This window comes from Bubalus bubalis, chromosome 23 (assembly GCF_019923935.1).
Source record: "Bubalus bubalis isolate 160015118507 breed Murrah chromosome 23, NDDB_SH_1, whole genome shotgun sequence".
In the NCBI taxonomy this organism is placed as follows: domain Eukaryota; kingdom Metazoa; phylum Chordata; class Mammalia; order Artiodactyla; family Bovidae; genus Bubalus; species Bubalus bubalis.
In genome coordinates this window covers 44,525,343-44,550,265 of record NC_059179.1, presented here as the reverse complement: position 1 = coordinate 44,550,265, position 24,923 = coordinate 44,525,343, and the positions used below count along the sequence as shown (strand labels likewise).

General features: G+C 42.7%; 1 protein-coding gene and 1 long non-coding RNA gene across 3 annotated transcripts in view; one reads left to right on the top strand and one right to left on the bottom strand.

The window, feature by feature from the left end:
* The window catches only part of ZRANB1 (zinc finger RANBP2-type containing 1), a 72,399-nt gene extending 58,836 nt beyond the window's left edge, over nucleotides 1-13,563 (bottom strand). The window contains exon 1 of one of the 2 annotated variants that reach the window (XM_025274344.2): nucleotides 13,168-13,563. The gene's annotated coding sequence lies outside the window, so the exon portion shown is untranslated. The remainder of the gene's footprint in view (nucleotides 1-13,167) is intronic. The other variant, XM_025274345.2, reaches the window with a different exon arrangement.
* LOC112581636 overlaps nucleotides 12,356-24,923 on the top strand; it is a 36,491-nt gene continuing 23,923 nt past the window's right edge. Inside the window, exon 1 of the long non-coding RNA XR_006547863.1 lies at nucleotides 12,356-12,485. This is a non-coding gene — a long non-coding RNA (uncharacterized LOC112581636). The remainder of the gene's footprint in view (nucleotides 12,486-24,923) is intronic.

Below are 24,923 nucleotides of genomic sequence, written 5' to 3'. Positions count from 1 at the left end.
CACTCCAGTATTTTTGCCTGGAAAACCCCATGGACAGAGGAGTCTAGTGGGCTACAGTCCATGGGGCCCCAAGGGTCAGACACAACTTAGGGACTAAAGCACCACCAGTGTTTCATCATTGTTTAGTCACTAAGTTGTGTCTGACTCTGTGACCCAATAGACTGCTCTGTCTATGGGATTTCCCAGGAAAGAATACTGGAGTGGGTTGCCATATCCTTCTCCAGAGGACCTTCCCGACTCAGGGAGTGAACCCACATTTTCTGCATTGGCACACGGGTTATTTACCACTGAGCCACCAGGGAAACCCCTATTCTTGCCACATTGTTGTTATTCAGTCGCTAAGTCACATGTCCAACTCTTTGTAACCCCATGGACTACAGCAAGCCATGCTCCCCTGTCCTTCACTATCTCCCAGAGTTTGCTCAAACTCATGTCCACTGAGGCGATGATGCCATCTTATCATCTCGTCCTTTGTCACCCCCTTCTTCTTCTGCCCTCAGTCTTTCCCAGCACCAGGGTCTTTTTCCACTGAGCAGGCTCTCTTACCATATGACCAAGCAATTGTGTATCTTGGAATTTACTCCAAGGAGTTGAAATTATAGGTCCATACAAAACCCTGCACATGAATGTTTATAGCAGCTTTATTCATAACTGCCAAAACTTGCAATCAACCAAAGTTAAGAAGGTGAATGGATAAACTGTAGTACATCCAGACAAGAAAACAGCACTAAAGAAAAATGAACTAACAAGCCATGAAGAGAGATGGAGGAACCATAAAGGCATATTACTAAGTGAAAGAAGCCAGTCTGAAATGGCTATATTCTGTTTGATTCCAAGTACATAACACTCTGGAAAAGGCAAAACTAAAACTATGGAGATTAAAAAAAAAAGATCAGGGGGTTGGTGAGAGGGAGGGATGAACAGACAGAACACAGAGGATTTTTAGGGCAATGAAACTATCCTGTATGACATTATAATGGTGGATACATGTCATTATACATTTGTCAAAACCCATAAAATGTACACACCAAAAATGAACCTTAATGTAAGCTATGTACTCTGGTAATTATGCATCACAGTAGACTCATCAACATAACAAATGCACCACTCAGGTGCAGGATGCTGATAGTAAAAGAGGTTATGTATGTGTAGCGTGAGGAGTATAAAAACTTTATTTTCTGCTAAATTCTGTAGTGAACCTAAACTGCTCTAAAAAATAAAGACTTTAAAAAATCTACTTAACAATGTTTTTAGTCACTAATATCCAGGAAATATTTTCTTAAAAAAAAAAAAAAAAAAACAGTCCTCAGAATGACAGTAAGTTTTTAAAACTACATAACTTTTGGTGTGAACTTATTAGTAAAACTGCTCTAAAAAATAAAATCTGGGTTCCCCTGGTGGTCCTGTGGTTAAGAGTCCACCTTGCAATGCAGGAGACACGGGTTCAATCCCGAGTCTGGGAAGAGAGCACATGCCTCAGAGCAACTAAGCCCATGCGCCACCACTCTGAGTCCACTAGCCCTAGAGATCCATCCACAGCAAGGGAAGCAGCACAATGAGACGCCTGCACACCGCAACCCAAAAGCAGCCCTCGCAAAGCACCCAAGACCCAGTGCAGCCAAAGATAAATGAGTAAACAGAAGTGCCAAAAAAATAAATGAAAAATGAAATCTGAAATATGTTCACACCCAACATTTTGAATTTTAAAAAGACACTGAAATTAACATGAAGGGCTCCCACTAGCTAAATGTGAATCAACTCAAGCACCCACATAAAAATAGGAAAAGATTTTTGAAGTACGGACTAAAAGAAAACTCCGTAAGTCTCCAAACTAACAAATATATAATGGAGAAGAAAAGTTCCTCCTTACAACAGAAATCAAAGAAATGCAAAAGAACTAACTCGATTAAAAATTCACCATTTGGCAGTCTTCCCACTAGAATAAAAAAAAACGATCACGAGTGAACATTAAAACTAGTAGGTGAAAATTTGAGTATTAACAGGATATTTAAATAGTCTCTAAGTATTTCCCCAAAATCATAACTGGTTATGTCACCAAGCCAGCAGACACCTTAACTAAATAATCAAAGTTAACCACACCAGGAAAAACATCATTTGCCTTTTGTTATATTGTTCTAAGAACAAAACTGTGTCGTATTCTTGCCAAAAAGTACATCCTCTGACTACAATCATGAGAAAACATCAGAAATGCCGTATTAAGTGACTTTCTACAAAATTGCATGTGTGCTAAGTCACTTCAGTCGTGTCCAATTCTTTGTGACCCTATGGACTATAGTCCATCAAGCTCCTCTGTCCACAGGATTCTCCAGGCAAGGATACTGGAGTGGATTACCATGCCCTTCTCCAGGGTATCTTCCTGACCCAAGGATCAAATCCGCATCTCTTATGTCTCCTGCATTGGCAGGTGGGTTCTTTACCACTAGTGCCACTTGGGAAGCCCTACTACAAAATTACTAATCCTATATTCTTCAAAAACTTATCATGAAAAACAAGGACTTAATTGTTCCAATTAAAGGAGCTTATAAAAAACAAACACATGATCTCAGATTTTCTTTTGTGTTTATAAAGAACATTAACAGAACAACTGGCAAAATTTAAGATTTATAGAATCTTATTCTTAAGAATTAATCACACTGTTAATTTCCTGACTTTGATACCTCTATTGTGGTTACATAGGAGAAAGCCCTTTTTTTTTTTAATAAAATACACACTGAAATATTTAGAGATTAAAGGATATCAAGACTGCAATTTACTTTCAGACAGTTCTGGTGGGAAAACATATTTGTATTTATATATGTCCATGTGCGTGCGTGCGTGCTCAGTCGTGTCCTACTCTTTGTGACCCCGTGGACTGTAGCCCACCAGGCTCCTCTGTCCATGGGATTTTCCAGGCAAGAATACTGGAGTGGGTGACCATTTCCTCCTCCAGGGAGTCTTCCTGATCCAGGGATCAAACCTGCATCTCTTGTCTCCTGCATTGGCCAGTGGAGTCTTTACCACTGAGCCACCTGGGAGTCCACGAAACAGGTACACAACAGTCCTTTTGTATGAGAGCAAATGTGGCCTCCTATATCCCAAATATTTCTCAAGAATTGTCAGTTCTTTCTACCGCTACCACCAAGTCTTAGTTCATTACTTCTCTCAAATATTTTATTATTTTAACTTGTCTTCCTACCTTAATACTTCACATCTCCACCAAAGTACTCTGTTCAAAAAAGAAAAATCTGGTGTTGCTATTCAGCAACTTTAAAAATGTCAACACCCCACTAAAGTTAAAAGTCTTAAAAAGAACATAAAAGATCCTTACAAACACAAACACATGTGTGCGTCAAGAATATTCTACAGTATTTTCCTTCAGTGATTTACTGCCTTTCACCAAAGCATTATTATGGGAAAATGTACTGTACTTTACTTTGGGAAGATGAGTTCCATCTCTCAATATTTCATATAGAGAAGAACGCACTGCACTTCTTAGATGTGAGTTCATGTCCCTCTCCACCTGTTACTCAGTCGGGGATTTTGCCAAATCCTTGAGATCCAAGGCTCTTCACCTGAAAAAATTATGATGTGTTATCTGTCTTTCAGTTCAGTTCAGTCCAGTCGCTCAGTCGTCTCCGACTCTTTGCAACCCCATGAATCGCAGCACGCCAGGCCTCCCTGTCCATCACCAACTCCCAGAGTTCACCCAGACTCACGTCCATCGAGTCGGTGATGCCATCCAGCCATCTCATCCTCTGTCGTCCCCTTCTCCTCCTGCCCCCAATCCCTCCCAGCATCAGTCTTTTCCAATGAGTCAACTCTTGACTGCAGTCATGAGGTGGCCAAAGTACTGGAGTTTCAGCTTTAGCATCATTCCTTCCAAAGAAATCCCAGGGCTGATCTCCTTCAGAATGGACTGGTTGGAGCTCCTTGCAGTTCAAGGGACTCGCAAAAGTCTTCTCCAACACCACAGTTAAAAAACATCAATTCTTCGGCGCTCAGCCTTCTTCACAGTCCAACTCTCACATCCACACATGACCACAGGAAAAACCATAGCCTTGACTAGACGAATCTTTGTTGGCAAAGTAATCTCTCTGCTTTTCAATATGCTATTTAGGTTGGTCATAACTTTCCTTCCAAGGAGTAAGCGTCTTTTAATTTCATGGCTGCAGTCACCATCCGCAGTGATTTTGGAGCCCAAAAAAATAAAGTCTGACACTGTTTCCACTGTTTCCCCATCTATTTCCCATGAAGTGATGGGACCGGATGCCATGATCTTCGTTTTCTGAATGTTGTGCTTTAAGCCAACTTTTTCACTCTCCTCTTTCACTTTCATCAAGAGGCTCTTTAATTCCTCTTCACTTTCTGCCGTAAGGGTGGTGTCATCTCTATATCTGAGTTTATTGATATTTCTCCCAGAAATCTTGATTCCAGCTTGTGCTTCATCCAGCCCAGCGTTTCTCATGATGTACTCAGCATATAAGTTAAATAAGCAGGGTGACAACATACAGCCTTGATGTACTCCTTTTCCTATTTAGAACCAGTCTGTTGTTCCATGTCCAGTTCTAACTGTTGCTTGGGGACTAGTACCAATATTCTCAAGATCTACATCCTATAAATAATATGAACAAATGTGAGTTTGAAATAATACACCTTCGATTTTATATGAAGCTTCAGATCACAGAACATTTGTATTATTTCACTTCATCTTCAGAACCCTTGGGTACTTTCCAAACCCTCGGGTACAGAATCCCTCTGAGGTACAAGTATCTTCATTTTAATGACAATAAATCTGTGGCTTCAGGAAAGGTAAAATGAACTTGCCTACGGTTCAGGAACTTGCCCAAACTTCAGGAAGTAAAGCTCAAATTCTGACTTCTATTTTTCCCAACTAATACACCACAGCCTTCCAGAGTTACAAAAACATTTTCCCAGAATGAAACGTGACTATTAGATTACAAGATGGACTGACTGTATAGTCACTGTGTCTGGCTACCATGAGGCATTGACACTACCTCCAAAACAAGTCCCCAAATCTGAGTTTTTCTCCAGATTACCCTATCATGCCCCCCTCCAAGCCACCACCAACTCTCACATGGATTACTACATAACCTCCCCACTAATCTTGTTGCTTCTAATCTAGCCACCATCCTTGCATAGAAGCCAGATGCGTCTCTTAGAAGCCTAAACCAGGTTACCACACAAGTCTTATACCCTACTCACTCAGAATAAAATTAAAATTTCCCCAGTCTTTCTTGCAAATCTTTACATAAAAGCAGATTTCATTCTGTTCCTTTTACAAGCAAGCTGAGGCTCGCCGTGAGAGTTTTCCAGGAGCAATCTCCTCTGCCTAGAATTCTCTCTCCCTAGATTTTCACACGGCCAGCTCTTGTCATCAAAAACTAGATTTAAATATTACCTCCTCAAAAATCTTCCCTCACCGCACTGATGTCATTCTCCACCACATTATCCTACTTTCATTACATTGCTGGCAGAGCACTTATCACCATCTGGGTTTGGTTTGGGTATTTGGTTGTTTGCTTCTGTTTTTCCCTTGTTTGCTCTCTCTATATACTAGAATGTAAATACAGATTTTAAACTTAATACAACAAAGAGCCTCATCATATCCCCTCCCCACACAGAGGCAACCCTTCCTTCTTCCTACCTGTAAAGACGATCCACACTGGAGAGGATCATTTCTCCTTTCTATTTTCTAGCTCCTCGACAATACTAGCTCTAAGGGAAAATGAGGAGTAGGGACTGGAGAAGAGTAAGGCACTCACATCCAGGTGTTAGGATCGATACTCCAACCTCAACCACATGCTTAAGCCACACTATACCCTCTGCTGGCCCTTATATGTGACATGTAATTGTCACGTCTCCATCCCTTCACTATATATGGTTGCTTCTGCAAACAATGTTCTCTCATCCCGCTTGTATGTGTTTGTGTACAGACATATATATATACACACATACACACACACACACACACCTAGAAACCTTCTTCAAAGCCTAGCTTAACTGTTTCCACTCCTGTACAACCCTTCTTGATCCAATCATAATTTTGTGCTAAATTAGTCATTTCTTTACCACTTCACAGTACTTTGTTTAGTGGATTAAGGTTTGTTTCGAATGATCAACTATTAAAAAAAAAAAAACTCATTTTTATGTCTCTATAAACAGAGCTTGCTATAAAACAGCCGCTCACTGATCATTTAGTCAACAAAAAGCAATTCACTATTCCACTGATATCAAAGGATAGTATTTCAAACAAAGATTAGTCAAAAGTTCTGCAAATTGTTATCATTCCCACATTTAAAAACAAACTTTAGCATCATTAAATACCAAAAAAATGAAGTTAATTACCCACCCCAATCAGAAAAGGATTTAAAAGTGACTTGTTAAAAGTTACAGAAATGTCTTGCCCTCAGAATTCCAATCACAAGGATACTGCTGCAACCCAGTAGAACTCCATTTCTCCATCTGCAACGTCAGGATAATTTCTTCAGACACCCAGGGAATGCTGTCTTGCATATATAATCAATTTTAGTTGAGAATAATTATGTTACTAAAGCTAACTGAATTTCAGCAAATGATGCTGGGACTACTAGGCAGCCATCTGCAAAAAGAGTAAAGTTAGATCTCTATCTCATACTACATACAAAACTCAAAATTATCAAAGAGCTAAATGTAAGAGCAAAAACTGTAAAATGTGTAGAAGAAATGCAAATCTTCTTGACCTTGGATTAGACAATGGCTTAAGAGATAACACCAAAAGCATAAATGACAAAAGAAAATAGATAAACTGAACATCAAAATTAAAATCTTTGTACTTCAAAGAAAGCCGAGAAAAGTGAAGAGATAACCTATGGAATAAGAGAAAGTATTTGCAAACCACTTGCAAATCATCTGACTTCTATCCAGAATATATAAAGAACTCTCACAATCCAACAATAAAAAGACAAATAATCCAATTGAAAAATGGGCAAAGGACTGTAATAGACATTTCTCTAAAGCTACACAAATGACCAATAAGCACGTGAAAACATACTCAATACCATCAGCCATTAGAGAAATGCAAGTAAAAACTAGGAGACGCCACTTTACTCAGATGGCTATAATAAAAAAAACAAGTGTTAATGAGCATGTAGAGAAATGGAATCCTCATAATACACTGCTGGAAGAGAACAGTCACAAAGTCCCTCAAAGGTTAAGCACTGAGACACCATATAACCCAGCAACTCCACTCCTAGGTATATGCCCAAGAAAAATGAAAACTTATGTCCCCACAAAAGCTTGTACACAATGTTCATAGCAGCATATTTCATAAAAGCCAAAACACAGAAAAAACCTAAATGTCCCTCAAAGAATAGAAAAATATAAACAAAATGTGATATACACCCATGTATGGAATATTCATTATGCAGCCATAAAAAGAATGAAGTACTAATATATGCTACAACATGGATAAACATTAAAACATCAAGCTAAGTGAACAAAGCCAGAAACAAAAGGTCATACCCAGAAAGTTCCAAAAAGCAAAACTTGAATTTACACACACTGACAACTATTTATATAGCATTATATTAGGCTTTATAAGTAATTTAGAGATGACTTAAAGTGTATAGAAGGATGTGCATAAACCTATGGATCTAGACAAACCTTAAATACTTGGTTATTTCATATAAAGGAACTGGGTACCCCTGGATTTTGATATCCGAGGCGGATCCTGGAACAAATCCCCCATGGATACTGAGGGATGACCATATTGTATGATTCCTTCATGGCAAATAAATGGGCAGAAAATGGAAAACAGTAACAGACTTTATTTTCTCGGGCTCTAAAATCACTGCAGATAGTGACTTCAGCCACCAAATTAAAAGACCCTTGCTCCTTGGAAGAAAAGCCATGACAAACCTAGACAACGTATTAAAAATCAGAGACATCACTTTGCAGACAAAGGTCCGTATAGTCAAAGCTATGATTTTTCCAGTAGTCATTTATGATGTGAAAGTTGGCCCATAAAACAGCTGAGCACCAAAGATTGATGCTTTCGAACTGTGGTGCTGGAGAAGACTCTTGAGAGGACATCAAGGAGATCAAATTAGTCAATCCTAAAGGAAATCAACCCTGAATATTCATTGGAAGGAAGGACTGATGCTGATGTTCCAATACTTCGGCCACCTGATACAACCGACTGGTTGCAAAAGACTGATGCTGGGAAAGACTGAGGGTAAGAAGAGAAGGGGACAACAGTGGATGAGATGGTCAGATGGCATCATCGACTCAATGCACATGAGCTTGCGCAAACTCTTTGACAAGGAAACCTGGCATGCTGCAGTCCATGGGGTTCCAAAGAGTCGGACACTACTGAGTGACTGAACAACAACCAATTTACATAGAACAGGCAAATCCACAGAGAAAGTAGATTTCCAGCTGCCAGGAACTGGGGCAAAGGGAGAAGACTGCAAATAAGTACAGGGTCTCTTTGGAGGGTGAGAGAAATGTTCTGAATAGTGGTGATGGTTATTTAACTTTGTGAATACACTAAAAACTAATGAAATGAATACTTTAAAAGGGTGAATTTTACGTTATATGAACTAAACTTAGTTATATGAACTAAGTTTATTTAAGCTGTTTAATATTTTTAAATTTGGACCATTGTTGACATCTTTATTGAATGTTACAACACTGCCTGTTTTATGTTTTCATTTTTTTGCCACAAGGCATGTAGGATCTTAGCTCCCTGACTAGGGATCGATCCTGGACCGCATGCATTGGAAAGCTAAGTCTTAACCTCTGGCCCACCAGGGAATACCCTAAGCTGATATTCCTTAAAATTAAGAAACACCTGGAGATGTGCAACTGATTTTCAACAATGCTTTTATCCATTTGAATAGTTTTTACTTATGTAAATTCAATCCACATAAAAATCTGACTTGCCAAACAATACAAAATAAAAAACCAAAATTGCGTTGTGTTGCTTGAGAGGGAGTGGGGCAGTCTGTCCTCAATAAATTAACTATAAAAATAAAGGAAATCAGTGTTTGTTTTCATTACTAAAAAGTTCATTAGGCACCTGAAAAATTATTAATTTTATGTTCAATTTACCTAACCAACCTCCATTTTAAAATCCAAACTAATGACTCCTGTCAAACCAAAATACCAGACAGCAAAGAATGCTTACTGATCCTGATTTCTCAAGTGGTGAAATTACTGATGTAATTCTATGACAGTCCCTTTTACAAATGCAAGTAGCCTAAGTAAAAATGTTTAGTGTTTCTGGAAAGTTAACAGACCAATGTTAGCTTCAATTATGCTAAAAAGGTTTCCGAAGCTTAAAAAAAGATTTTATGTAAACTAGTTTCTAAAAACCAATCAATTTTAAGGGGGAGAAAAGTATTTTGATGAACTGGAGGAAGAGAACAAGTTTCTATATAGATGCAATGGATAAATCAAGATGATTTACTGCTAGGAGACTCTGTATCCACAAACCATCGGGCCTCCCACTCACACACACAACACAACAGGAACATACACACCTATTTTCCAACTGCATCAGCAACCACCCATGTACCGCATAATTACACGTATTATCCTTGGTAAACAAAACGACTATGGACCAGTTTGTGTTTTTCTTCCAACAGTGTTGACAGGTAGCAGTGAATCACATTCTCCTGAGCCTCACCTGCCTCATGATTAGTGACACATGCAGCCAACAACTGAGGTTAAAAATGCAAACTGAGATGACAGATGAACTTCCCCTCCCAGGATGCTAAATGCTACCTGTAAACTTCCCTGGTGGCTCAGTGGTAAAGAATCCACCTGCCGTGCAGCTGACACAGGTTCAATCCCTGGATCGGGAAGATCCTCTGGAGAAGGAAACAGCAATCCACTCCAGTATTCTTGCCTGGGAAATCTCATGGACAGAGGGTCCTGGGAGGCTACAGCCCCTGGGGTCACAAAAAGTCGGACACGACTTACAACTAAACATCAACAACAATACAAATATGAAACGACCATAATGTCACTGGTGCCAAATTCGAACCCAAGTAACCGACCCAGACTCAAAGATGAAATAAACCACAGACCTGTAGTACTTACTTTTATTTGAATAACACAATGATCATTATCAAAATGTTAAGCATCCTCTATAGAAAGAATTACGCTGATAATGTTGCTTAGTCTCTAAACCGTGTCCGACTTTGTGTGACCCCATGGATTGTAGCCCTCCACCAGGCTCCTCTGTCCATGGGATTCTCCAGGCAAGAATACTGACGTGGGCTGCCATTTCCTTCTCCAGGGGATTGTCCCAACCCAGGGATCGAACTTGCATCTCCTGCTTGGCAGGCAGATTTTTTTTTTAAAAAAAACCACTGAGCCACTTAGATACAAACATACTGGCAAAAAAAAATTTTTAGAGATTGTCATAGTTTTCAATGGACTGCAGCACGCTAGACTTCCCTGGCGTGCTGCAGTCCATGGGGTCGCAAAGAGTCAGATATGACTGAACCAACAGTTTCCAGTATTTTGCCTCATATATCAAGGTTCCAGCAACTCCAATACTTAGAGAAGTACAAACTTCATATTCTAGAACATCTCTAAAACCAAAAACACTTTGTCAGACCATGTATCCATATTTTCAGAGCGTAATATATGGTGCACAGATGTAGGGCTTAGGGTTCATACCGAGTCCTCAAAGATCTTAAAAATCTAATTGGGAAGTAGAATAAAAAGATAAATCGAAATCCAGGCCAGCATATTGTGAGGAGGAGAGAAAAAAAAAAAGATAAGGAAAACAGTCTCACACTGCAGAGGTGAGAATAGACCTCTTGGGGTTGAAGTAGTCAAGAAGGCTTCTCAAGGCCAGAATAAAGGGAATATCTATGAACACAAGAAGAAGAGGGTTTCAAACAGAAAGAAAAGCACAAAGAAAGGCCAAGAGGGACTTCAAAGGAACAACAAACAAGTTAGTTTGGCTGGAACTACAAGATTCACAAAGGGAAGAAATACGAGTTAAGATTGAAGAATGGATCAGGGACAGATTATAAAGAAACCTGAAAACCACACCAAGGAGTTACAACCTTACTTTGCATGTAACAGGGAGTGTCTGGAAGTTTTTATGTTGTGATATGAGAAGGTGAATGTTAACATGTGCAAGATATTATTTACTCAAAGCATTAGTGAAGCACAAATACTCCAGGTGAAACACATCACCGGGAGAAAAACGTATTCAAAGTCCAGGTACAAGAGCTTCTTTGGGGGGAAGGAGGGAAGTGAGCAGTAGTGCACAAATACTGACACTGACCCAAGTTAAACAAAAAGCTACAGAGGTCCACTTTTGCAATCCCCATTTGTTTCACGTTTCCACCTATTATAAAAGCAAGCTAAGCACAAAAGCACACTGAACAGCTCTCACTATATCAATTACACACAGGAGGCAATTTATCGCAAATATCCTACACCTGGGTCTTGAGTTCCAAACCTATGCTAAGCTCAGATTTTAAATGTAATATGCCAAAACCTTTATCAGCGCACAGAACTGAATCAAGGCCACAAGCCTTAAAACACACTGCCATGAAAGAGTTCATCGTACCCACCCGAGCACGTTCCAAAGTAAATAAATGGGTGTCTCAATGCTCCCAAGCATTAATAAAAGGGCTTGAAACAACAACAGAAATCAAAATCCCTCATGACATTCAAACAGGATCCTCCCCAAAGATTAAAATATGCCATTACTGTCCTCTTAGTGCCACTAACAGCCCTACAAAAACAATGTTATGAAATTTTAGCATAAGAAGGTGACTGCATATCTTGTCAAGAGCTAAAAATCAAACAGGGAAGCAGAGTTCTAAATTTCTTTATAATTGCCTCATTTAATTAATACTACTAATAACCAGGAGAAGAGGTCCAGCTTAATTGTTCACAAACGTAGATTAAATGATTTTCCTAAGGCCCCTAGCACAAGCCAAGATCAAAATTCCTCATGGTTTCCCCTGGCTTATGGTTTGAACACTGAGTCATCCATGCTTGATCAAAACATGGGTACCCTTGAGGTCGCACAAGTGATAAAGTCAACTAAAAAAAGAGACCTCAGGAAAAAACCACTCATTATATAACGTTTCTAAGAGCGAAACATTTCTCTTCAACTGGATTCCTAAAACATTTCTGTACATTAAATTTATTGACAACAACATAACAGATCACAGAGGGAACACACAGACCACAGTACTTGGGTGGAAGGGGACGGCGTTTAACCTGATACAAGTCTACGGAGTTACGGAATCAATTGACTGAAATACCAAATTCTCTGCCAGAAGAATTTCCAAACACCGGGGTTATCTCAAAGATAAATGGGGTCGGCTCAAACTTCCAGGCTGAACCTCAATTGCTGGTCCCTCGAGCTTAACATGCAAGTATTCATTATGGTCCTTTTGTCTGTGGAATGACCCCACACACCAAGCCACAGCCAAGGGAATAACAAGGTAAGTGTGCACGGAACCATCGTTTATTGCGAGCGAGAGGGCCAGACAATCTTTCCACTAGTTCCAGCTTCTCCCCCTCACCAGCCCCCCACCGCCCCTCAGCCCACCCCTGTCGGCCCCCACCTTTATTTTCTGAGAAAAAGGGAAACAACGGGAGGCACCCGCGAGAGGCGGAGAGGAAGCCGCCGGGGGGTGGGCTGAAATACAAGTTTGGGGGGAGCGGTACCAACTTGTGGCGACGGACCCAAGTATTGAGGGCCCTACTGCAGAGACCAGCCCGTAGGTGGCAGGAAAAGAAGTTGGGGTGGGGGGAATGGCGGGGGGAGGGGGGCGGGGGGGCGTAATCTGGCGGAAGAGAGGCGGCAGGGCAGGCAGCGCGTCCAGCCGCGGCGGACCGATGGTCGGTAAACAAGCCGGGAGGACCCACACCCTCCCACAGCCCCGGGCCTGTCCCCTCACTAGGAAAGCCCAAGATGGAAGCGCGGCGAGGCCAGCCCGTGCCCCCCTCCCCTCTCCTCGCCGGCGATGCTGCCCCCGGGGGTGGGGTGGGGGAAGACGCAGAGGGGGCGGCCCGGGAGACCCGGCGGCCAGGGTGCCGTGAAGGAGCGAGGGGCCGGCCAGGCCGCGCGGCGGGGCCGCCAGGGGCCTGAGGCAGGGCGCCCTCCCCGGGGGCCCCGGTTACCTGGCGGCGGCTCCTCCTCCAGCTCCTGCTCCTCCTCCCCGTCCGACGCTCGGCGCCCGGCAGCCGCGGCGGCGGCGACTCCCCCCCGAGCAGCCCGCGGCGACGAGCCGAGCCCGGCCCCTCTCCGCCTCCCTCCGCGCCTCCGCCCGCCCCGCTGCTGCCGCCTCCGCCCTCTCCCCACAGTCAGGACATGGTCTCCGCGGACCCGCGCGCGGCTCCCGCTGCCGGAGGCGGGGGCAGAGGGGCGGAGAGCAGGCGCGGAGGCGGGGGGACGCCGAGGGGAGGGGGGAGCGAGGAGGGGGGGCTGCCTCGGACGCAGCGGGCTCCTAATGGCGGCGGCGAGAGGCCCCGGAGCCAAATAAACCCCGAGGGTAGCCGCACAACGTCAAGTCCGGACCCCGCAGCTCGTCGCCCTGTCATTGGCCCCGAGGCCGCCAGCGGTGCAGCCAATGGGCGGCCGCCTCTTTCCAGGCGCGGGAGGCGGGCGGTAGAGAGCTGACGTCACGCAGGCGCCGGCCACGATTGTGAGGCAGCAGCGCGCGCCAGCCCCCCCAAGCCCCGCCCACTTTGCGGCGGCCGGGGCTGCGGAAACTCGGCGACCTGAGGGGGACGCAGAGAGGCGACCGTGCGGGCTCCGGAGACGCAGACGGGGCGACCAGGAGGGGTTCTCTTGGCTGCTTAACTCCTCGTGTCTCCTCTGTGCTACTGACTCGTCAGAAGTCTTAAGTCAACCCCCACGTCTCACCAAGTGAACTGCTTAGTGACAATTCTGCATCACTTTTTCTTAACACAGTTTCAGATTCTTGATAAGACACTAAAGAATATAAATGTTTCAGTTCAGTTCACTTGAGTCGTTCAGTCGTGTCCGACTCTTTGCGACCCCATAAATCGCAGCACGCCAGGCCTCCCCGTCCATCACCAACTCCCGGAGCTTACTCAAACTGTCCATCGAGTCGGTGATGCCATCCAGCCATCTCATCCTCTGTCATCCCCTTCTTCTCCTGCCCCCAATCCCTCCCAGCATCAGAGTCTTTTCCAATGAGTCAACTCTTCGCATGAGGTGGCCAAAGTACTGGAGTTTCAGCTTTAGCATCATTTCTTCCAAAGAAATCCCAGGGCTGATCTCCTTCAGAATGGACTGGTTGGATCTCCTTGCACCACAGTTCAAAAGCATCAATTCTTCGGCGCTCAGCTTTCTTTATAGTCCAACTCTCACATCCATGCATGACTACTGGAAAAACCATAGCCTTGACTAGACGAACCTTTGTTGGCAAAGTAATGTCTCTGCTTAAATGTTTGGTGCTGCTGCTAAGTCGCTTCAGTCGTGTCCGACTCTGTGCGACCCTATAGACGGCGGCCCACCAGGCTCCCCCGTCCCTGGGATTCTCCAGGCAAGAACACTGGAGTGGGTTGCCATTTCCTTCTCCAATGCATGAAAGTGAAAAGTGAAAGTGAAGTCGCTCAGTCGTGTCCGACTCTTCACGACCCCATGGTCTGCAGCCTACCAGGCTCCTCTGTCCATGGGATTTTCCAGGCAAGAGTACTGGAGTGGGGTGCCATTGCCTTCTCCAGCTTAAATGTTTAGGTTGAGGTAATTTAATTTTTATGTAGCTACTTTTTACCACGTCCATTTTTATTCCTGCTGCTGACTAAAAAAATGTCATGCCTTAAAGGAGAGAGTTGTTTTATTTAGTGGGAATGTTTAGGACTCCGAGCCTAGGAGAGATCGTCTTAGTTCAGTCAGTTCATTTCAGTCGCTCAGTCGTGTCGGACTCTTGGCGACCGCCCGGACTGCAGTACGCCAGGCCTCCCTGTCCATCACCGTCTCCCGGAGTGTACTCAAACTCATGTCCATTGAGTCAGTGATGCCATCCAACCATGTCATCCTCTGTCGTCCCCTTCTCCTCCTGCCTTCAATATTTCCCAGCATCAGGGTCTTTTCTAATGAGTCAGCTCTTCAAATCAGGTGGAGTTTCAGCTTCGGCATCAGTCCTTCCAATGAATATTCAGGACTGATTTCCTTTAGAATGGACTGGTTGGATCTTCTTGCAGTCCAAGGGACTCTCAAGAGTCTTCTCTAACAGCACAGTTGAAAAGCATCAATTTTTCAACACTCAGTTTTCTTTATGGTTCAACTCTCACATCCATACATGACTATTGGAAAAACCATAGCTTTGACTAGGCGGACCTTTGTTGGCAAAGTAATGTCTCTGCTTTTTAATATGCTGTCTAGGTGGGTCATAACTTTTCTTCTCAGTAACTCTGAAAAAACTGCTCCAAGGAGGCAAGGAGGAAGTCAGGCTATATAAAAGTTTGCAACAAAGGGAGCAGGCAGTCTGAACATCAAAGATCAAGTACCAGGTTAAGGAATTTAGCGTTCTATGTATAGGAAGATGCCAGCCCCTGGGCTCCCTGACTTCATTCCTTTCTTGTGTACCTCAGCTGTTGGGGGCCAATCCTGTTTCCTTGTTCATCTTAGGGAGTGGCAGGTGGCTGCTTCTTGCATCCCCCCAGCTCCTCAGCAATCACTGTGGGGGTGGCAGTGTCTGCTGGATCTCAGTTTTGGGATCCCTCATTGAGGTTTGGAGGCCAGAAAATGCTGATGGCTGTGATAGTTCTTGTTGATTAACATGGCAGGAGATATTTTCATTTCACACTGCCTTCCAGGCAGCTATCCATTTATATGTGTGTATGTGTAAGTTTATAGTGTATATTACTCAGATACATACATATATACATGATGAGAAGGCATGGAGTTATATGCCAGTTATGTCTCAAATTTTTTTAAAGAAGTCCAAGAGAATTTGCTTTTTGCTCTCTTCTACTACTTCCTAGCTCTAGTTTGGGGGAAACCTGATTGTCTAATGCCTGCCTTTTCTATAAGTGGTAAGGACCCCAAGTTCTGAAGAGAATATGTTATATGGTGATGTTTTGTATATTTCTGTCTTTCTTTCTCTTTTTTTTTACTCTTGTTGTTCAGTCACTAAGTTGTGTCCGGCTCTGCAGCCCCACCCACTGCAGCACACCAGATTTCCCTGTCGTTCACTCTCCTGGAGTTGGCTCAAACTCATGTCCATTGAGTCGATGATGCCATCCAACCATCTCATCCTCTGTCGCCCCTTTCTCCCCCAACCTCAGTCTTTCCCAGCATAAGGGTCTTTTCCAGTGAGGAGGCTCTTCTTGTCAGGTGGCCAGAGTATTGGAGATTCAGCTTCAGTATCAGTCCTTCCAATGAATGTTCAGAGTTGATTTCCTTTAGGATTGACTGGCTTGATCTCCTTGATGTACAAGGGACTCTCAAGAGTGTTTTCCAGCACCACAGTTCTAAAGCATCAATTCTTTGGTGCTCAGCCTTCTTTATGGTCCAACTCTCTCATCTGTACATAACTACTGGAAAAACCATAGCTTTGACTATACGGATCTTTATCGGCAAAGTGATGTCTCTGCTTTTGTTATACACTGTCTAGATTTGTCATAGCTTTTCCTCTTTTACTGTAAATGTAGTCAAATAGCCTAAGTCATTTAGTCATTTACTAAAACCCCATGAGTATATCATATTTTTCTGGCTGGAAAAGTGAAAGTCTCTCAGTCGTGTCCACCTCTTTGCGATCCCATAGACTATACAGTCCATGGAATTCTCCAGACCAGAATACTGGAGTGGGTAGCCTTTCCCTTCTCCAGGGGATCTGCCCAACCCAGGGATCGAAGCCAGATCTCCCTCATTTGCTTTTCTCAATCAGACTTCACCTTATACTTTTCAAACTTCAAATTTTATTTCAAGAATTTGAACGGACCATTAAAACACAGCAAGTCTTTAAAAGTTGTAAACCTCTTTAAAAGTTACCAGTTGGGGAAATATAGCACTGTCAAAGCGTTTAATAATAACATTTCTATTGGAGTTCTCAGCTTCAATAGAAAGAATTTATTAGAGTTTAATCGGATTTTTAAAACTTGGATGGAAACCTCATTTAGTAAAACTATGCCTGATATTCTCAGTCTCTTTTTGCAGAAATATGCAAAGGTTGCATGTGCAGCTTCACTATGGCCACTGAAGAGAAATACCTTATATAACTGCTTCTCATCAACTGCCTCTTACCTAATCATTGGTATGTTATATAAACCATTCCTGTGATTTTGAGATTTTCAATAACCACCATCTTCCCAAAGCAACATTTTTGCTCAAGTACTCATCAATAAATTGAGCTTAAACTCCAAGTCATTTTCCTACGAAACTTAACACACATTCTCCAACATATATTGAGCACAATTGAAGTTGAAATTAAACCATGGTATTATGAAAGATCACATGGTTCCACCAACATTGCACTTTGGAAATATTTCAGAGCCTCTGAGAACCTCCAGCTTGCCCTGCCTGAATCTGCACTGCAAGTTCCCAAGAACCACAGGATCAGGTGTTTTTGTTTAGTTTCAGTTGTAATTCATTTTATTAAGGAAAAAGGCTATTGTTTGAGTAAGCTTATTAACTCTTCATACAGTTTAGCAAACAAAGTCCATGTGCCGAGGAATAGCAAGCACACGAAGATGAGTAAGACACGCTCTGTGTTTGAGGAAACTACAGCATAGGAACGAGGACAAGACAAAAATAACCATAATTATGATAGGTGGTAGATATGCTAAGTAAATTCAAATAAAAATCATCTTGTAATTGAGAGGAAGAGCAACTCCAAAAACGACTGTATGTTGAAGCAGAAAAGGCATCTGATACCAAGCCAGGGGTTCTCAGCCCCAGCTACACATGAGGATCTTTTCAAAACACGCATATCTGGGGACCACCCAGAGCTACTGACACCATCCTCAGCTGGAGAGCTTGCCCTGGCTATGTGTTAAACATACTTCCCAGGTGAATATCATGTGCAGCCAAATATTGCTCTTGTACCAGCCCCACAGTTTGCAGATGTGGAAACTAATGCCTAGGGATTTTAAGTGACTTACCAAAAGCCAGACCATCTAAGTCTAAAATTAGAACGTAAAGCTCTTGATTCCCCAGTCAAATCTCCTTTCCATTGCGCCACATGCGAGTAAAAAGGATGTCAGCAAAGGCAGCAGACGGCACTGTCACAAAGACAGTGTTTGGCACAGAGATTAAATTATCATTCTCCTTACATATATTTCTGAGAACTATTTCATTTGGGAATTTTAAAAATCCTTTTTTTAAAAAAAAAAGTTCTTTTTCTTAGAACCTTTTTACTTAAGTGTAGGGAGAGACATTATAGTTTTGCTGACAACTAGCTTGTTTGGAGTTTATTTCAGGTGTTTTTCAAACTATCTACAGAAGATATGGCTTCCTGGTGGCTCAGTCAGTAAAGAATCTGCCTGCAATGCAGGAGACTGGGGTTCCATCCCTGGGTTGGGAAGATCCCCTAGAGAAGGAAATGGCCATCCACTCCAGTATTCTTGCCTGGGAAATCCCATGGACAGAGGAGCCTGGTGGGCTACAGTCAATGGGGTCACAAGAGTCAGGCAGGAGTTCGTGACTAAACCACCACCATAGAAGATAAAATTCTGTTTAATTTCCTGTGAAGGAATTGCTGTGAAGGTCTTGAATGCCAAACCATAGCTCTGTACTCAATTCCTTTACTAGTAGAAAGCCATGGAAAGGTTTGGAGCAGGCAGGTGCCAGTTTTTAGAAGTGAACCCGAAATACCTGTGAGACCAACCAATGTAGAACCAGAAACAGGGACAGAGAAACCAATTAAGAATCAAAGACCTAAAACCTGTGGGAATGGAAAGGAGGGGGCAGCCATGAAATAGAGTGACCGTAGAATGTTCCAGATTTGCCAGCCTTTGAATCTGGAGTAGACGAAAGAATCGAAAGTCAGGGATAAAACTCAGGAGAGGAACTAGATAAGAGGTGATACTGACCGCTGGACCGGGTGTGTTGAGACGCTAGGCTCAGAAGGAAATGTGCAACGCAAGGGAAATGTTGAAAACATGATCGGCTGGACCCAGAGATAGACATTAGGGAGTTATCTGTGCAGAAGTTACCATTGAAGCCGAAAGGAGCAGGGAAGAAAGAGAGAAACTCCCAAAGGAAGAGAAAAAGATGGGTCAAAAAGACAGGCGATGAAGAGTTGTTCTGGAAGCCCGGGGGTGGCAAGCCTCAAGAACACAAAGACAAACAGCCAGATTCCGCAGACTTAGGAGTTAGAACAGAGGAAAGGTCACTGGATTTGACAAACAAGAGCCTCAGTGACCTTCCAGAGAACAATACTCAGTAGGATGGTGGGGACAGAAGCCAGATTTCAAAAGCTACAGACATGTGTGGGCCTTGAAGCAGCAAGTATACACCAGTCTAAGATGTTTGGCAATGAGGGGAAGGCAGGGGATAAAAGAACAGACACAGGGAGGAACAAGAATGATGGAAAGGTTTTGTTAACTTTTACATATTTTTTTGTTTCATTGTTGTTTTGGCCACGCCACATGGCACATGGGATCTTAGTTCCCCAACCAGGGATTGAACCGGCACCCGCTGAGGTAGAAGCACAGAGTCCTAACCAGCGGACCACAGGGAAGTCCCCTTTTGCTTTTGTTGGTTTCTTGGCCGCCTCAAGTCGTCTTACTTGTGGCCCTCAGGCTAGCAGTTGTGATGCTCAGGCCTCGTTGCCCCACCCTATGTTGGATCTTAGTCGCCCAGCCCGGGATCAAACCCATGTCCCCTGCATTGCAAGGCAGATTCTCAACCACAGGACCACCAGGGAAGTCCCACATAATTTTTTTTTTTTTAATGAGCAAATCTGAGCACTTTGTAAGCAGAGGAGACAGAATTGTGGGGTGGGAAGCTCGGGAAGGATGAAAATCCAGGAGGAAGATAACCCAGAGCAGACTGATGTTTCTTAGCTAGGGGATGGGGAGGGAGCAATTTCCTTCCCACAGACAAGATAAAAGGAAGATGTGAGATATGCAGTTGCAGAGAAATTCGGATGGGAGAACTGGGGATGGTCGCACTTCATACCCTTTCTCCTCCTGGGGAAGGTCACCGGCTGAGGGCTGGGCTGGGAGCTGGAGGAGAACAGAGGGACTTTGGGACAATGGTTGTGGGGAAGCAAACCAAGGAGAGAGAAATAGAAAAGCAAAAGGAATCACATTTTCCAAAACGGTTCAGCTGCCCAGAGTCAGGCCTAGAACAGGGATGGGGGTGAGGGGGAAGACAGCAGAGACAACTAGAGGCGGGCCTTTCCAAATGGGGGACATGAAAGGCAACTTTGTTGAAGGAGATGAGAGGTTCAACTTGCTCAAGGACTGTGGGGGGATGCTGTGCTCTTTTGAAGCAAGTTGTCCAAAATTGGTGATCTTCCCTCCAAAGAAGTGTTAGAAACTTCAATCGTTACAAGAACAAAATCTCAGCTGTATTGCAGAAAATGTCAGTTCTATAAACTGCAAAATGTCTTCTACTTACTGTACCTGATTATACGTGATCCCTCAGTGGAAAATCCCTTTTGCAGTAGAAAATGTAAGATCATAACGTTGCCCGATCCATTCTCATGCCATAAATGCCACTGCTTTGTGGAATATACGCTCCCCCTGTGACTCCCGCCCCGGATGCCAACCCAACTGCAAACCTGCCTGGGAAAAGTCTCTCATGAAACCACAGAGTATGGGTGTTAAGGCATGAGACAGCACACAACCTGCTTGACTCTTCCAGATCCTGGCCTGTGCTAGGATGAGTCTGGTCAGATCTGTAGGAATTTATGCTCACAGTAACAAGTTCACCCTACATCTAGATTAAGACATTGTCATAAAACTTCAGCTACTAGATATCCCTATAAAGTGGGCTTCCCAGGTGGCGCTAGTGGTAAAGAATCCACCTGCCAATGCAGGAGCTGCAAGAGATGTGAGTTTGATCCCTGGGTTAGGAAGATCCCCTGAAGGAGAGCATGGCAACTCACTCCAGTGTTCTTGCCTGGAGAATCCCATGGACAGAGGAACTTGGTGGGTTACAGTCCTTGGGGTTGCAGAGTGGGACATGAGTGAGCAACTTAGCAGGCATGCACACATCCCTATAAAGTAGACAATGAATTATAAGAGAATTGTTGAAATTGTATAGAGTCTGTTTAGGAAGTTTGGAGACATTGACTATCTGAAACAACTTCGTCTGTTATTCTCTGGACCCAGACAAGTTTTGTAAGAGGCAACAATATGAGGTTGAAAGAACGTGGACTTTGGAGCCATGCAGACCTGAGTTTAAATTCTGCTCAACCTGCAGAGTCCCTTGGACAGCAAGGAGATCAAACCAGTCAATCCTAAAGGAAGTCAACCCTGAATATTCACTGGAAGGACGGATGCTAAAGCTGAAACTCCAGTACTCTGGCCACCTGAAATGAAGAGCCAACTCATTGGAAAAGACCCTGAAGTGGAAAGATTGAAGGCAGGAGGAGGAGGTGGTGACTGAGGATGAGGTGGTTGGATGGCATCATCGACTCAATGGACATGAGTTTGAGCAGACTCTGGGAGATGGTTAAAGACAGGGAAGCCTGGCATGCGGCAGTCCATAGTGTTGCAAAGAGTGGGACACGCCTGAGGAACTGAACACAATTGCCACTTAGCCAGCCTCTGAGTGCCAGTTTCCCCGTCTGAGAAACATAGGGTAAAATTTTGCTGGCAGTTAACTGAAGATTCACTGAGATAAGAGGGGACTTGTCCTGGCATAATCATAAATGATAAAAAAAATCATAAATTTTTTTTTAGAAAATACATCTTTGTTTCTACTAACCTTTAATTGAAATGTAGCAGTTATCATCATAGTCAACAAACCACAGAAGTACTAACAGACCTGGTGACTTTGCCAATAATAGAAATCACAACACATTACAGTCGTTCGGTTCAATTCAATACAGTTCAGTCACTCGGTCATGTCCAACTTTTTGTGACCCCATGGACTGCAGCACGCCAGGCTTCCCTGTCCATCACCAACTCCCAGAGCTTGCTCAAACTCATGTCCATAGAATCGATGATGCCATCCAACCATCTCATCCTCTGTCGTCCCCTTTTCCTCCTGCCTTCAATCTTTCCCATCATCAGGGTCTTTTCCAATGAGTCAGTTCTTCACATCAGATGCCCAGAGCATTGGACCTTCAGCTTCAACATCAGCCCTTCAAATGAATATTCAGGACTGATTTCCTTTAGGATTGACTGGTTTGATCTTCTTGCAGTCCAAGGGACTTTCAAGAGTCCTCTAATACCACAGCTCAAAAACATCATTTCATTTGTGCTCAGCTTTCTTTATAGTACAACTCTCACATCCATCCATGACTCCTGGAAAAACCATAGCTTTCACTAGACAGACCTTGACTAGACCCACCTTGACTAGACAGCCCTTTACAGTAGCTATCTCAAAACATGGCTTATCCTCATCATGACTACAGAAACCATGGTGGCTGCTAGACCTGCCACTAACTTGTTGTCTAATGTGTTATTTTGAAAGTACTTAAATGAATATTGTGTGCTCAGATTTATAGATTTTAAAATATTTGAGGCCTATATTTCAATATAATTGGTCTCCTTATAATCTCATTTATTTTATGCACTTGAAAAATTATTCCAAAGCGACCATCACACACACACACACACACACACACACACACACACACACACAAGATTGAGACTCTAACTAGTGGAGAGTTGCATTTTGTTTGTTTCTCAGGACAAAAAGACAAACGTCATGTAAAATAATCCGATTACTAACGTTGCAATACCAAGCACAGGGTAGCAAGCAATGCAGCTCCCTTGGAAAGGAGGATTGAGAAGTAGAGGGTGTGTTTGCAGGCAGATATGATTAGCCGAGCAAGTAGAAAAGAGAAAAAGTAGCAGGAGAAGGTGGGAAAGATAGGTAACTCTGCAAGGGATAGGATGTGTCTCAGTTAGGAAACCCTTGAAAAGTGAAAAGCAGATCTGATACCCAGTCACCCTCAAATATGCTTTAAGCCTCATCCCGTGTGAACAACATCAAAGGGGATATTTACTCCATTTATTGTTTCTATAAACAAATTTCTTCCCATTTTTGTGCTGACAAACTGACACGCCCACCACCCCCATCACGCACACGCACACGCACACGCACGCACACACACTCTCACACACGCACACGCACACACTCACACACGCGCACACACGCACGCACACACGCATGCACACGCACACACTCTCACACACAGGCCAAAAAGCATTCTGATCTAGAATCTAATCCTTTACTACATGTCTTATTATATCATGATCATGGAATTGAAAATATTCTGCCATTTTGCCAAATGCTAAAGTGATAAATAACCTACAAAGTTAGGAATGCCACAATACTTTTCATTCCTTTCCTTCCAATCATTTCAGAGACCACATAGTCTAAAAATATTTCAAAATATTTGAAAGCACTCATGATGTCATTCAAGTATTTCACAAGTTAATTAGGATGATTCATTCAAATGATTTCATTTGCTTCAAAAACAGTATGTAAATTCAAACTGTGGACCAAAGAGAGTAATCCTTGTGGCAGCTTCAGACCTGAGATGAAACCATTACGTTCACAATATTTTATTACCTACAATGTGGAAGATTTATAGTAGCTATAAATTTAAAATATGCAGGTGAAATGTGAACAGGGGGCTGATCAGACAGAAATGTTTTATAGCCAACATCAAATTATTTGGTTGTTCCACATAAGGAGTAAAGCATGAATTATGTAATTAATGAACTCATTGACTGCCAGGATTCATACATTATCTGGAGCTTGAACAGAAGGTATCATCTCTGTATTTTATGTATTTTGACTGTTTGATTCTAATGTATGTACTAATGAATCCTGAGCACTTCCAATAGCCCTTGGTACATACAGGTACTCGAGAACTATGTATTGAATGAATTAGCTTTCTTGATTTTTATACTTCAGGATCTTTTCAACCATCATTATTCTACGTCAATAACCTAACACATGTAAATTTTGTACAGGAACTTAGAATAGTCTGATACTTTCTTTCGTTTCTTTTTCTTTTAGTTTGTAATTTATATATCTTGTGAAGAATTTTAAATGTCAAGTGTTATAAATGAATGCTGATGAAAATCATATCTAACACTTACATTAACTTTTGCATTTAGCAGTCTTTAAAAAGAAAATAAGATGTATCTTCTGAAATTTTTCCAAGACTTGACAGGCTTTGGAACCACGGATACCTTGAAATTACAAGAGAAAATCCTCTGATGTTTTGTACTTTTCTGGAGATACGGTCTGCAGTTTTCATCAATTCTCTAAAGGCATTCCTCACCCACAAAAGGTTAAAGACCACTGTTTTAGACTATACTTTTTAGTCAGCAACAATAATTTGAGTTTTTAGAATTCGCTAATTTTCAAAGCATTTTACTATCCACTGTCTCATTGTATTCTTATCAGTTCTGTCAAGTAAGTATTATCTCCAATGATTGAAGAAAAGACCAAGGGATAAGAAGTTACAGGACTCACTTTTTTGGAATTAAAGCACAGGCTCTCAATGTCAATATTGTAACCCAGTGACCCAGCCTTTTCCATCTATCTAGCTGGGACCAAGAAAACACACAACTTTCAGATGTTTCTATAAAAGATGTCTGGAGTAAGCCTAAATACCAAGGCCTTCTCTACTCTTAAGATTTGTTTTTTCAGAAGTAGTCCTTGATAACAGAATTTATTGGAAGATCACAACTTACTGGCCTCACCACACTTGTCAAATAAGAGTCATCCATCCCAATTATAGGCTTCCCCGGTAGCTCAGCTGGTA